Below are 17,045 nucleotides of genomic sequence, written 5' to 3'. Positions count from 1 at the left end.
CACGTTGAACCTTAATAACAGTGCGTGACAAGTTTCAACTTGTTCGGTGCAGTCAGTCAGGTGTGAGCCACAGTTGAGAGAAGGTGTGTTTTAAAGTGTGCCGTAAATCATCTTCCATCATCACAACGTTCCATGTCACACACCGCTTCTGCTATATGGAAATTTCCGTCAAATAAAAACATTATGGTGTGTCCTCATCTACCTTATTCACTGTATCTGGCACCACATGACGTCTGGCTCTTCCCCAAAGTCAAAAGGACATCGAGGCAGCCACGACAGCGCAACTAAAGACACTCAAGAAAGAGGACTTCCAGAACTGCTTCAGAAAGTGGCAAGCATGATGGGATAAGTGTGTTCAAAGCAAGGGGAGTATTATGAGGAGGATTAATGGTAATGTGTCACTTATTGTAATTTTTTTTTATTTAAACATTCACCGAATTATTTGATCACATGTTGTATATTGTAAAACAATTACCACATAAGGTTAGTTAACACATTCATCAACTCACACTTACCTTTTAGTAAGAACTTGTAAGATATACTTCCTTAACAACTTTCAAGTATACAATACAGTATTGTAACTAGAGTCACCATAATGTACATTACATCCTCAGAACTTATTCATTTTATACCTGGAAGTTTGTACTCTTTGACTCCTTTACCCATTTCCCCTCACTCCTCCACCCCTGCCAACCAGCAATCTATTATCTGTTTATATGAGTTCTTTTGTGTTTTTTGTTTGTTTTAGATTTCACATATAAGTGAAATCATACAGCATCTGTCTTCCTCTGTTTTGCTTATTTCACTTAGCATAAAGGTCCATCTCTGTTGTTGCAAACGGCAAACTTCCCTTCTTTATTTTTTCATCCACTCATCTTTCAGTGGACACTTTGTTCTTTTTTCCATGACTTGGCTATCATGAATAATGCTGCAATGAACATGAGGTGTAGCTATCTCTTCAAGATGTATGAAATTAAATCACTATAGATAGATAGATGATAGATAGATGATATAGATATATAGATATAGACATAAATATAGATACAGATATAGATATAGATATATATCCAGAAGTGGGATTGATCCTTCTTTTAATTTTTTTGAGAAACCTCCAAACTGTTTTTCCATAATGGCTGCAATGATTTACATGTCCAGTAATAATGTACAAGGATTCCCTTTTCTCCACGTCTCCATCAGCACTTATCTATTATCTTTTTTTATACCAGCCATTGGAACAGGTGGGAGGTGATATCGCATTGCAGTTTTGATTTGCATTGCCCTGATGTTTAGTGATGCTGAGTAGTTTTTCATGTACCTGTTGGCTATTTGTTTATCTTTGGAAGAGTGTCTATCCAGAATGTTTGCTCATTTTTAAATAAGATTGCTTGTTTGTTTGTTTTGCTATTGAATTGTATGAGTTCCTAATATATTTGGAATGTTAACCTTTTATCAGATAGATGATTTGCAATTATTTTCTCCCATTTTGTAGGTTACCTTTCATTTTGTTGATTGTTTCTTTTGCTGTGCAGCAACTTTTTTTAGTTTGAAATAGTGTCACTTATTATATTTTACTTTTATTGATTGTGCTTTTCGTGTCATGGGAAAAAAAAAAATGTCGCCAAGATCAATGTCAAGCAGCTTTTCCCTTATGGTTTCTTCTAGCAGTTTTACGGTTTCAGGTTTAAGTCTTTAATACATTTTGAGTTCATTTTTGTAAATGGTGTAAATAAAGGGTCCAGCTTCATTCTTCTGCATGTGGGTATCCAGTTTTCCCAACTCCATTTATTGAAGAGACTTATCTTTCCCCCCACTGAATATTCTTTTCTCCCTTATTGAATATTAATTAGTTGACTGTATGTGCAGGGTTTATTCCTGGGCTCTCAATTCTGTTCCATTTGTCAAGGTGCATATGTTTATGCCAATAACATGCAGTTTTGATTACTATAGCTTTGAAATGTAGTTTGAAATCAGGAAGTATGATGCCTCCAGCTTTGTTATTCTTTCTCAAGATTGCTTTCTCTGCTCTGGGTCTCTAGTGGTTCTATACAGATTTTAGGATTTTTTTTTTCTATTTCTGTAAAAAATGTCATTGGGATTACGACAGGAATTGTTTTAAACATACAAAGGTCTGGCAATTAAGTTCGCAAACTCATCCTAGAAAAATTACTGCATACCTCATTGCTGAATATCACTATGGCCACCTTAGATGTACTCCCCTTGGGAAGCTATGCACTGATGCCAACACCTAGTCCATCCTTCAAAGCAATTTGGGAAGTCTTTTTCTGGAATGGCCATCAGAGCTATCATCGTATTACTCTTGATGTCCTGAATGTCATCATAATGTCTTCCTTTCAATATTTCCTTTATCTCAGGTAAAGAAATAAGTCATTGGGGACCATCTCAGGTGATTAGGGAGGGTGTTTTCATACATTTATTTGTTTCCTGGCTAAAAACTCCCTCACAGACAGTGCCGTGTGAGCTGGTGCATTGTCTTGATGCAAGAGCCATGAATTGTTGGCAAAAGTTCAGGTCATTTTTATGCAGCCTTTTCAGCACTTCCAAATAGTAAACTTGGTTAACTGTTTGTCCAGTTGGTACAAATTCATAATGAATAATCCCTCTGATATCAAAAAAGTTAGCAACATCATTGCAACAAGTTTGCAAACTTAATTGTCACACTTCATATAGATGGCTTTGGGCAGTATGGACATTTTAACAATATTAATTATTCTAATCCATGAACATGAGATATCTTTCCATTTATTTGTGTAGTCTATAAGATATTTGATATGGAATGTTTTGAGACAATTTTTGAAGGCAGGATGATGTCACTGAAGAACACTGTTGGATTAGGTTTGAGTTTCACACACAAAATATCACATGATGACTACTGTACATGTTTCATCAAATAATTCCTTCACTGTGAGTTCAATCATTAGGTACATATCCTTATTCTTTCATGTCTCCATGCTTTCCCATTCAATATTCACTGAAGCCTTGTTATGTGCACTGACATTAGCTCAAATTGTCTGATCTTTCTATGGGAAATTCTGACTGTGTAATTACATTTAACCCCTTTAATAAATCCCCATGTTCCCTGCTGAGTCTCTGAGTGCTATACTGTTGTTAATGGTTTCTTCCTTTAACTCAAGACCTTAAATTAAATTTCAAGGTCTTCACCTCCATTAAATGTTCTAACAAGATATTTTATTATCTCACCAATAATTTTTTTTTTTTTTTTATAGAAACTATACATCCCTCAGATGCCATCACAGTAACAAGGACTTGTTTCTCTTCTCACATGTGTGGGAGAGAGTTAAACTTTCCAGGCAATATGATTTCCTAAATGTAACATGTTTTATCTGTTATTCCCAACTCTCTCTTAAATCTTATTCAACTTCAAATACTGATAAGCCTTTCACAAATTTGTTTTGGGAGAGGTAATGGATCTAGAAAATATAAGTACTATAATGGTCATTCCCTGAATTGTGGCTTGTTATTTTATTTTTGCAAGTAAAATATTAAAATAACATTGTATATCAGAAAATCTTCCTTTAATCCCTATTTCTCAGACAGCCTTGTATGTATAAAAAGGAGAATAGCATATGAGCAGAGATTCAATGAAATTAATACAGTGTAAACTTGACTCCTTCAAAAATGAACACACAAAAAAGTATGTATATTTGTGTTTTCCTATTTTCCAAATTAAATTACAATTTTCGTTCGAGTCAAGATTGACTCATCTATTTTTATTCCTAGTCTATGATGTTCTTCTGACCACCTCTAATTTTCTCCTTTGCAATAGGCTTAATATTGGTTCACTGTCATAAGAAGAAAAATGTAGTAACCTATTGAACTGGATTTTTCCTAGACTCCACTTATTTTTTTATTTTTCTTATTTATTCAAATTAATTTTTGGGGGGAAGACTGCAGTGCATTATGCCTGTGGAGAGAATAACAAATCTCTGTACTCAAATAAATATATCAGATTGCCCTGATTTAGTTTTTAACACTGGAGCAATGGAAATAGTTCCAAAATTGATGTGAGAGTGATTCTGTAAGACGTTTTGTTGTAAATTAAAATAGATGGACCATATGTACTCCCCATGATCAAATACATAGTATAAATAGCAATAATAATAATAATAATAATAATAATAATATAACAATAAGAAGAAAATAACTTACAGATATTTCTGTTGCTTGGTAGAACTAAAAGTTAAATTTGTTTACTTCGATTTACTTATGTATTTATTTGTTTGTTTTTTTATTTATTTATTTTACATCAAAAAGGGAATGTTATAAAATTGATATGCTGGGTACCAGTGTATAGCATAACTGCTTATATTTTTGCTCAATTATTTCACCTATATATTTCTTGCTTATCTGCCATAGTACCTACCTCTGACTTCAATACTTAGTCAAAACTCAATAAACATTTATTGAGTCAATTCATCAATATATGACATTTGTAATAGTTATTGGTCACTGGGAACAGCTTAATACACCCCATCATTTTCTCTCCCAGCCCATTATCAAATATTCTCCTTTTCTAACTCTACATCCTCATAAGAACACAGAAAATGATGTGTTAAATGCAAAGATACTATTTGGACACCAAGACTTGGTAAAGAGTAATACCACGTTTCCCTGAAAATAAGACCTAGCTGGACCATCAATTCTAATGTGTCTTTTGGAGCAAAAATTAATAGTAGACCCGGTATTATATTATATTCATCATATCATATCATATCATATCATATCATATCATATCATATCATAGCATATTTATTATATTATATTATATAAGACCTGGTCCTATATTATATTAAAATCAGACTGGGTCTTATATTAATTTTTGCTACAAAAGACGCATTAGAGCTGATGGTCTGGCTACGTCTTATTTTCGGAGAAACATGGTAGCAGAATAAGAACTAAGTGTCCTTCATTGGAGTAATTACTTCAATCTTGTCATAACTTTCAGTGGGTTACCTGGGACGTAGCCTACCAGCAGAAAGGTGCGATACAGAGGACTCCAACCCTGGTATGGACTTGTTTCAGAAATCTAAAAAAACTGCTAAGCCTTTGAAAGTACTGGAACTCCCATAAGCCATTTCTATGCATTCTCTGCATCAACAATTGAGTCTGAACACTGGAATCAAAAATTTGCATTTATTACCTATTAGCAAAATAACTTTGTGTATGTCAACAAATCTATGCTCAGTTTATTTATCAGTAAAATAGTGACAGAAACACTTCATGTAGTTGCTGTAAAGATTAATGAGATGCAAAATGCCTAAATTCAGTGTCTGAAACATAACACTCAATATTAGTTATGCTTTTATGATAAATTTAACTTAGTTTTTCACTTTCTTCATCCTTGCTACCAGAGGATTACACTAGGGTTTGGCATGTAATTACCTGCCAACAATAATAGTTTCATTTCTCTAAATATATTCTCTGCATATTAATTTTTCTCACTATCTAAAAAGATGTCAGGAGAGAGAACGAGGATGAGATTTGTGCTTGTAAATCTTGGGATTGAATTAAACACCGATAAATACAACAATACTTTGAGTGCTATAAAACATGTTATTCGACCATCTACACAAAATAGACAATGCCTCATTTTCTTAATCTATATACAGGTCTGCTACAGACCGGCAAGTTGAGTTCATGGAGTAAAGTTTGTCCTAATACGATTGAAAGTCTAAATGGTATGACACTGTATGGAAATATTAGAAGTATTTTAGCTTATTACTAGAACTTTGGATGTAAGGGTACATATATGTTTTTTGTGATATATACAGTATAATTTTATATTTTCAAAAGATATATACATATATATTTAATATCTAAAATTATATATATATACTTTACATATAAATTCTCTATAAATAGTATATATATACATAAGTACTTTAACTTTGAAATAAGAATGGGATTTCTAGGAATACTATTGTAGTATTCTTAAGTAATAAATAAAATAATCAGTGCCATTGCTACATCTAAAGAGCCACTGCATGAGTTAGGTAATGCAACCATGTTAAACTGTGGAAGAAAGCAAGAGAGATGTTTAGTGGACAAAGCTTTATTATGGTGAAACTATTGGGAATTTGCAATAATATAAAAGCTTTTCTCGGCTTTCTGCTGATCTATTGGAATGGAAAGATAAGTGTCTCTATGATTTATAACACTAGGCATAGAAATTGAATAACATCTTGAGACGCTGGAATTGAATGAAATCTCCAAGTTCCATTTGGTTCTTTTTCTCCTTTGAGAAAAGGAAAAGTTACATTTTTACTTTAAACTATGAATTGCCTGATCAAAATAATAGAAATTAAGAACTTTTGGATGGGTTTGCTGTGAGGTATTTTTCAAGGTTAAGGATGACATAGAGAGAAACCGATTCCTATATCTCTTGAGTGGAAGAGATGCCAAAATACCCATAAATATAGTGAAATAATGATGCCAAAGCATGGAAACAAAGAATCATAAGCCAAGCAATTTGGCCAGTAAGACTAGGTCTTGTAATATACCCAGCAGAGAGAAAACAGCAAAGGAGGGAAGAGTCTATCCAGAGGACAGGGCACTCTGTTACTATTGTCATCATTTAAAGATGCTTTGAGCATCCACAATGTACTAAATGCTACAAAGAGCAATTATATCCAGTTCATGTCTACATGGCACTCCATTAGACACATCAGAGAGGTCTCTTCAGAGTACTGAATGAACACTCCCTATTTGGAGCATATTCAGAAGAGGTTGTCTACTTAAAATGTTTCTGATGTGTACGTAAACTGGCACTGTAGATGAACAACCTAGCAATTCAATATGAACTTTATATTATATATACTTATTTATACTGTTTTCATAAAATTAATTACATAAAAATGTACAATATAATTGTACATTTGTATTAGTTTCCCCCCCCCCCTTTTTCTGTCTTCCCCACCCCAACCCCTGCTGTGGGCCAATCATGCTGGCCACCGACCGCTGATGGCAGTCCACGGCAGCCCAGCTCCAGGGAGAGCCATAGTTCACAATCTTTGTAGTTATTTGTAGTTAGCTGTAGAGGGCACAGCTCACTGTCCCATGTGGGAATCAAACTGGCAACCTCGATATTAGAAACACGGCGCTCCCCCCACCTGAGCCATGGGGCTGGCCCTGCGTTAGTTTTTATATAGTACCTAAGATATCGGGAAAATTAAAGATGAAGACATAAAGAGAGCATGAAACATTAAATATGGAGAAATATAGAAATCATAAAAATGTAGGCAATTGCCTGAAGCTATACACAGAAATCTAGACACTTGAAAACTAATCCCAGAATGGTTTGGGATTGTTGGTCATAATTATATGAGGTCATTTTCCTGTAACTTAAATTCATTCAGATAGATCAGTCAGATACCTTCACAAGTATCACTAAGAAGCATCTATTGTAGAGGTAATGACTCATTAATGCATGCATGTACCAATGAGGACTTACCACATTTGGATGTTGTAATCAAAATTAAATCAGTATTTTTAGGGTATTTATAATTTTCGTGGGAAAGCAATATAGTTGTGCAATAATGTAAATAAGAAAAATGGTGCAGACCACTGCATTGATGGCATACTATCAGTAAAAAAACAAAATCTAAACATTTATTCATTCTTTGCATCAGGCAGGGCTTTTATTAGCGGGTAAAGTTATTGACCGTTGACCTCCATGGCCACAAGCTAGAAAGTTTCACAAATACTTTGACACCAATGTAGAATATTTCAGTATCCCCAGGACTCAGAATCCCAGGAGTATAGAAGGAACTCCCCCACATCCCCGGGTCTACTATATCACCATGGAATCTGGAATATTTTGTTCATCCAAGTCAAATACTAAGACAACTGGAATATATTCGGAAAAGATCATGTCCTTCCTCATTTCTATTATTATTTGCTCTTGTAATAGGATCGTTTCTTCAACTTGTACCCTCATAACTATGTTATTTCAACTTCAAAATATTTCTACCTCGATGTGCATTTAAAAAAAAAGTAACATGTAAATAAAGCAGAAATTAATCAGATACAGCACTATTTGTAACAAAATCCCCAAATTTCTGTTATTTATTGCAGTAGGAAAATTTACAATAGATGAACTATTTGGTATAATGTACCTATAGAGTAATGAATATTTTACAGAGTGGTGAAGAGTGTGGACTCTTGGGTGAGGCTGTATGGGTGTGAAACCTGGTATAGCAATTTAATAGCTTGTGCACAGACTTGAGTTTGAAATGAAAAGTTTTTTGAGAGCACAAATTCTGTCCATTATTACTCTTTAATGATACTCTTGAAAATGTAAATAATTTGCTATCCTTCTGCTTTCAACATATATCAGCCTGGAAACACTTGTTCAAGTATTATACTGCCAAACACATTATATAACATTGGCGGTAGTGTTGTTATTAGGTTCTGAGAAAATATTTTCTACATCCTGAGTCAAGGAATTTGACATGCTTGAGAATTAAAATCTCTCATCATGACCAGCTATAATATACATTCTTAAATGCTGGTATCTTTAGGAGATCCAAGATTTGATTTATTCACATAATACTGTAATCAGTTTTTGAAAAGGAAAGACTTAATTGGATGAATTTTATCAGTGCCACACAACGGCTATGAAAACGGGAACTGCTTGTCCTAGAATTCCACCTCAGAAGAGTTACTACTTTCATACTGTTTAATTGTATGTTTGATTTAAATTGATTTTTTAACTTGTTTTTTTTTTTTTTTTTTTTTAATTTTAGAGACCAAAAACTGGAAAAAGAGATTGATGAGATCAAATCATGGAGAAGACAGAAAATTTTCTACAAAAAATCTATAAATAAAATGAAATGTCCATATTTAATATGAATATTAAAGTTAGCTATTTTGGAATATAATACATTTATATCAGATACCGAAAGCATTTTAGTTTTATTTAATATTAAATTGTTAAAATAAGTATTTTATCACTCAGCATAAGCTAATAAAAATTAGCAATTTATAGGATAACAGTTGAGAGATCATTGGTAAGCACTGCTAAAATCCAAATCAGTGATGAGTTCCAAAAAAAACAAAATGCACTTCATTCATTTCTAATTTTGAACCTTCATTTAAGAACTTGTTTCTATTGCTATTGCCTACCAATTCCATGTCCTCTATTCCTAATATTAGACTTACTTTAAGTGCCAAATCGCCTCACTTTCTCCAAGAATCCATCTCTAACTACCTACAATGATGGCATTTTTCTGTATTTTATAGTATCTTCTAGTGTGTATGCCGGATTACATAAACTGTTTTTATATCTCTATAACATATATGTCTGTATTGTCAGCAAACTACAATTTGAAAATCAAATCCAGCCCATCTCTGTACATATAGATAGCAAGCTGAGAAGAGTTTTCACATTTTAAATAGTTGAAAGTAAATAAAAAAGATATTGATTTGTTTCTCATAAAATTATATGAAAATCAAATTTCAGTGTCCATAAATAAAGTGTCATTCGAGCACAGTCACACTCTTTCCTTTATAGGTTACCTATGATTACTTTTACACTACAACCGTGGAGCTGAATAGGTATAACAAAGGAAATATGGCTAAAACCCTATTTTTATCTGGGCTCTAAAAATATATATATATATATTTGCCCACCCCTGGTCTATAGCATTAGTACCCAATTATTTGTGTTGTAGAACACATGTACATTAAATGTGACTTGTACAAATTTTCAGCTATAAAATAGATAAAATCTAAAAACAACAAAAAAATAGTAACAACGTGGAATTCTGCATGCAAATAATAAAAGAAAAGATAGATCAAGTTGGTGGATCTAACATATAACATGGTAACTATAGTCGATAACACTGTATTGTATAATTGAAATTTGCTAAGCGATTAGAAAAGTGTTCTCATCCAAAATTAAAATTTAAATATGTGACATGATGTATATGTTAATTAACTAGATGGAAGGAATACTTTCACAAGGTATATATGTATAATCATTTAACCATGATATACACTTTAAATATCTTACAATTTTATTTGTCAGTTACACCTCAATAAAGCAAGTAAAAATGTTCTCCCTACTGTAGTGTTTAAAAAATATATATATGATGTTTATTCTGTTTGGTAAACAAAAGCAAAATTATAGGTTGAATTGAATATAAATTGATACTAAAATCTCTATTTTTCCCTTAAATTAACACTGTTATTTCTCGGGATAACATTTAGAAAGGAACTCATATGCTCCGCTGAATTTCTCTAGGATTTCTTTTCCAATGACTTTAGGGAAATTTTTGCTATTATTTTCTCACAAGGGAACAATTTAGAAAGTTGGTGCAGCCCGAATGATTTTTTTCTTAACTTGGATAAGAATGCATTGTTTTGGAGCAATAGCTGCTGATCCATCTCGAAAATGATTGCCTTTTGTCATAGACAACTAAGATACTGTCTTCTCTCTTATGTTTCTGTTAAAGTCATAAAGAATGTGTCAGTAAGTAGGAGCTGTATGTTCCTGAAACATACATGTCAATATACGTCTGATTTGAGTGATGATGATCGTAATCAGAAGACACTCTGGAGACTGTCAAAAACACTATACTTTCATCAAAAGAGATGAGTAATGTTTTACCATAAATAGTATTAATATGATTAATAGCATTTCTCCAGGAGTTGGACGTTAGACAGTAAAAATATTAAACATTAATTATTTTTTACAGTGGGGTTCTGACTAGGTAAATAGATTGTTCTCTTTGCATATATAATTGCACATCTAAATTTATATAACTACATCTATACTTTTCCTCACTGTTTAAAATTCAAACTTGAATTTCAGCATATTTTTAACATAAAATGAATGTACTATAATTTTCTAAAATCATAACAAATTAACACAATTTTCTTCAAATGCTACAATGTGGAAAATAGCATGAGACCCGAAGAGGACCACAGTATATAAAGCTAAGTATGTGTAATCGTTATACTCAAATCATTTATAGCTTAGTCTTTTAACAGAATCTCTTATTTAAGTTCACAATAAGAGTAGAAGCTGATAGGAATTTTTGTTAACTTATCAAAAAAGTAATGGTTAGAATTTTTTTATATTTTGGCAATTAAGGTCAATAAAAATGTTGCATTAAAATTTACTTATGGCTTCATTAATTTATAATATAGACCTCACTACTTCAAAGAACATTTGGGGTAGCTAATTGCAAAAGTGAAATATGGAAAAGAGCTGGCTTACGGTTCATGCAAAAAAGCTCTGGGAAATTCAGTGATATTCAAATCAATAACTCGGAATTATTGGGATCTCTACAAGATGTCCCCTAGTCACAGGGAATGGATTCTACAAAACCAAATAAATAGTGAAATCTATAATTATTAAAACAGGAAGACAGAATCCTTCAATAAAGTATCAAATTGTAGAATGTTCAAAAAAGCCTAATAATTGTGAACTATGTATGATATTTACACATTAAGTTTTTATAACTTTGACTGGAGGATGGTCAGGACCAATAGCAATTATTCCAAATTATTCCAGTCCAGTAAATCACTGGACTGAGGCATAGGCGTTTCAAAGCACTTGTATGAAAATCTTGACTTTCACCTAGCAAATATTCATGCAACGATAGGAAGACATCATGAACATGAAGCATATAATATATGCTATATCATAGATACACATTTATATATTATGTAACATACAAAAGAATTTATGTGTAATGATTTATTTTATATGTATTTCTATATCTATATGTGTATATATACATAGTACCTTACATATTATGTTAGTTATATACATATGTATATATACACACATGTATGTATATATGTACATCTATAAAAATAGATTTTTGTATTCTATTTGTATAGATGTACATATATACATATGTGTGTGTGTGTGTGTGTGTGTGTGTGTATATAAAGTCTGCATCTTCCTTCCTCTTTCCTCAATTACCTCCATTTTTTATTTCACAATTATGAAACTTTCAAATAAATAAGGTTTTGGCGGTGTTTGGTAAGGAAATAATTAGTTCCTTGTATGCCAGTGGAACCTTAACAGTTACTTAGAGCACGTTCATCCTCCGCCACTTTTTTTTTTTAACTCCTCAGTTTTAGAGCTTATAAATGAGTTCAATGAAACTAACATGGAGTGTGTGTGTGTGTGTGTGTGTGTGTGTGTGTGTGTGTGTGTTATAATAAAAATAGTAATTCTTCACTCACTGCATAAACTAACACTAATTTCTAAAGGGCAGAAAGTGAATTAATTCAGTAATTTTTAATAGTACAAGTGCTCCCATATACATTTTCTCCTAATGTTAACATCTTATATTAGTGTGCTACATTTGTAACAATTAATGAAATGATATGATACATTATTATTAACTAAACTCCATAGTATACATTAGAGTTCATTCACTCTTTGTATATTCAGTGGGTTTTTACACATGTATAATGACATGTATCTGCCATTGCAATATCATTCAGAATAGTTTCAAGGACCTAAAAATCCCCTGTGTTCCACCTATGCTTCCTTTTTTTTCCAAAATACTATAGCTGGAATCATACAGTATGCAGTCTTTTCAGATTGGCTTCTATCAATTAACAATATGAATTTAAAGTTTCTTTACGTAGATTGATAATTCATTTATTTCCCCCTTTTTTTGCTGAATGATAGTCCATTGTAGGTACATACCACAGTTTGCTTAAGCATTCACCTATTGAAAGACATCTTTTTCCTTCAATTTTTGGCAATTATGAATAAAGCTGCAATAAGCATTTGTATGCAGGTTTTTGTGTCAACACCAGCAATGAATTAGAGTAGAATTCCTGTTGTTCCACATCCTCACCAGCATTTAGTGTTGCCAGTATTTTGGATTCAGCTACCCCAATGGGTGCATAATGGATGGGTGTCTTTGCTGCTCTCATCTGCAATACCCTAATGACATATGACGTGAAGAATATTTCTATATGTTTACTTGCCGTCTGTATATCTTCATTGGTGAGGTTCCTGTTCATGTTTTTTGCTCATTATTTAAACGGGTTGTTTTCTTGTTGAGTTTTAACAATTACCTCATTTGCTTTAGATAGTCATGAGTCCCATTATTTTCCCATATATGTATATCATCAATTTAATAATTAAAATAATACTGGAAGAACTTCAGAAGCTATATATTTATTAAAGTTCTAATACAATGCATCTTGGCTACCTAGTAAGCATAAATCTTCCTAATCAATCAGAGTGCCAAGGTACATGTTATAACAAAATTAAAATGTTTATTTCTGTTTTTATAAACTTGAAATTCATGTGCTTATTAATTTATGAATTTAATTATCAATTAGTTGCTTAGAAAGTCTAATTCTAACTCAGCATGCGGTTGCTTCTTTATTTTTCTTATTATTCCATAAAATGTTTTCTTTTTATTAAATGTATCACTTAGTGAGGTGTGTAAATGTTTAACTATTACGTAGCATTGTACACCTGAAACTAACAACAAAAAAAATCTTAATGCGGGTCAAAAATTACAATTGGTTAATATGTACAAACAACAAAACAAACAAAACAACAAAACCTTGTTACTGTTATTCTCTCCTAACAGTCATTCTTGAATTATCGAAGAAATCCAGACTCATATTCCTATGAAAGCACTCAGAACAGGGAAGGCTTGACATCTAGAGAGATGTTTCCCAGCAAGAGGGATATGAGTTCTCTTCCATGGACTTTGAAACTGTTCTAGTCTTGTACAATTCTAGAGGTGGTCACCACTCAGCAACCATGCCCACTACAGTTCTATGTACCACCACGCTTCAAAGGTGCGACACACTTAGGCTCCAATTATGGTTCTGTTAGACCACATCACATCACACTGTAAAATTATGTCTGGGTCCTACAAACCTTCTATCTATTAACAGTCAACTTTGATGGTGTCAGCCCTTTTCAAGAATCTACATGCCTTATTTACCTGAAACTGTCATCAACCCAGATGTTTCCTCCCCTCTGAGTCATTTTATTTTATTTTCTCTTCCCTGTCATGGGATTTAGGATAGGACAATATCTAAATACGCCACACTATCTCTTTGACTAGATACTCAGGAAGCACCTAAGGTATGGGTTCTTGTCTTTCTAGAAGAATCTTAGGCTCCTTATGCAAAGGTTCTCATGCCTACTGGCTTTGTATCCTAAGGGTATTGTAGACTTTGAGGCATGCCATGAAATCCTAATCACAGATCTATATATGTTTCCTTACTTTACGTTTGCATAGCAAAACAAAACAAAATTGAGAAGTACTGAATCAACTTTCCTGAAAAAATGTATTCCATCTAAAGCAGGAGAATAACTGGAGAGTAAATAATGCACCACTGCCAACCTCACAACCAGTGGTTAACTCTTTTCTCTACCTGGACAGCTACGGTATTACACTTACAAAAAGTAAAACAAAATCTTTGTAAGTTTAAAATCCAATTTCACTTCTGAATTACTGGAAATAGCCTACAATGGGTTCTGGGACTAAAGGTCCCACCTCTCATAGGCCATCTTCCCTCATCATCAGTGGTGAAGGGAAGGCCTCACAGTTTTACACATTGGTCCCTAGAAGTCTAAACTCTTCCAAAAGTTAGAGTGGACCAGCACACTTGGCCTACGACTATGCCTTCCAAACCCTGTAACCTCATCATCAATGATGAAGAGGAAGAATCATAAGCCTGCTACTCCTTAGCATTCAAAACAACCTCCCTTTCCCTACCTGCCTTGAATTCACTACAACAATATCATTAAACCTTTATTCCTCTTGCTATTAGTCAACACAAGAACGCTCAGTCTCACTGATCAACTGCCATGTCCCTCACTGTTCTATCCATTCCATCACTTTCTCATTCCTTAAGATCTTTCATGAGATTCTTACAAGACATTATCAGAACAATCTCGAATATGCTGATATTCTCCTCTGAACTTTTCCCTCATATTTGTATTCTAATAAAAATCTGGCTTATCTCCACAAAATCTGCTTTTCACATAGCCTTCTTGAGTGATTGTATTTTTTTTTTTTTCTCCTATAGCTCCCATGTCACAGAACCTGAAAATGGGGCACAGGGATGCCTAGCTCCCATTGACACTTTTCTCATCCCGGACACCCTCAGCTTTGTATCAAATACCTTCCAGGTACATAACATACTATTCCTCAATACTATCATCTGACAACTGACTAGTCACATCCCATCATTTCTAGTTGTTTTTAGTTTCTGAATGGTGGTCACTAGCCCAGTACTTGCTGTCTTGATTTTTCATTATTATAAAATATATATGATGAACAATATACAGCTCATACATCTAATACTTTGAACTCAATAATTTGAACCCATTTCCTCTTATAATAAATATATCAAACAGCAGAATTCACATCCTTCTTGTGAAAGAAAAAATGGTTTCTAAATTTCCCATAAACTTTTCATCACCTTACACCACTAACTTGGGAATTTCTTTTATTCCCAATTTACCTCGAAACTTGAATAACTTTACATCATATGCCTTATTTTTTTCTGGCCCTGCCCTGTCCTTGTTGTTTTTCATTATTTTATTTATTTGTCTCCATTTCTCCCTGCTAATTTCTCTGAATATTCTGGTCCCCATTATTGCAATATTAAATTCTGCCACGCAATACCGCCATGTTTTCTCTACCTTTTTCTACATTTATTTTCTATCCTTTTGCAGCATCATTGTAATTTTCCCCATCCCCAAATTGGTTTATAAAACTTTAATGCTCCCTGATAACTTCTATAGCATTTGGTGGTCATTCGGAATATGAGCATATAAAGAATCAAATGCCAATATTTGTAAAAAGGACAATGAGGAACCCAATAAAAGGACAAAAGAGGAAAAGCAGGGCCATTAAACCAGAGGGCAGAAACAGGAATTACCATGGCCTAACTCCGAAACAATAAAAGCATTTGTATAAAATCCACCACCTCCACATGGTATTCATCTCTAAAGTCTAAGAAGTGATGAGAATTTAACAACACTTTTAAGCAAGATACAAAAAAAAAAAAAAATGTTTAATAGTCCTTATAACAGGAAAGATTTATGAAGACCATGGGTTTTCAGCAAGACCAAGTGGTTTGAATGACACTCTCAGGGATCAGATATCTGCTGAAGGAACGGTAGTTATTTTCATTGCATTTTCTTTCTCTAAAAAATTACTACATCACTTGTGTTTTCCTATATACTTTCAATGTGTATTTGTCAGAATAAGACAAGCTCTTCCCCCAGAAAATGCAAACCTTACTTATGATAATAAAAATGTGCAACAGTACAAACAAAACTTGTTTCTATCCTAGAAAGAAAAACAATTCAATCATTCTTCGAATCATTCACCAAGGGCTGAGTTGTCCTATTTTCCCCTTAGCATCAATCCTCTGTGTCACTGTTTTAGTTCAAAACACACTAGAGAGTATGTACAGAAGAGTCTATTAAAAGCTACTGTAGCACCCAGAGGTGTGGGGAAAATAAATTATCAAGGGAGTCCTACTGGAGATACTATATTTATCATTCACTTCTATTTTGGGTTACGGAATGCTTTTTGAAGATTGTGTGACAGTTGTTATTCTTCTTTATTCATTGACATGGGGAAAGAAGAAAATTTAGATTGATATTCATTCCAACAATCAGAATAATATTTTAGGAGAAGAACACATGTGACCATTAAAAATCCTATAGACGCCATCATATTAATACAAACACTAACATACATCAATGTTGGAAAAATGCATATATACTATTTTCAAGTGATTTTTTTTATTGTTAGTTGCTTTATGTTTTTAAGTGTGCTCTCGTGATCCTACTGCTTTGGCATCCGTTTCCTCAGTACTCTATTCTTTTATTGCCATAATGCGTTTTTTGTGTTTTTCTTTACCTCATTAACTTTTCTTATCCTTTCAAAAATCTGCCCCTTCATTCATATATAGCATATTTAGTGCTTATTAGCTGACTTATGAAAATCTTCTTTGAATGAGGCCATCCATCATTTTTTCCATCT

Source organism: Rhinolophus sinicus, linkage group LG02, assembly GCF_036562045.2.
Source record: "Rhinolophus sinicus isolate RSC01 linkage group LG02, ASM3656204v1, whole genome shotgun sequence".
Classification (NCBI taxonomy): Eukaryota; Metazoa; Chordata; class Mammalia; order Chiroptera; family Rhinolophidae; genus Rhinolophus; species Rhinolophus sinicus.
This window is presented reverse-complemented; position numbering follows the sequence as displayed.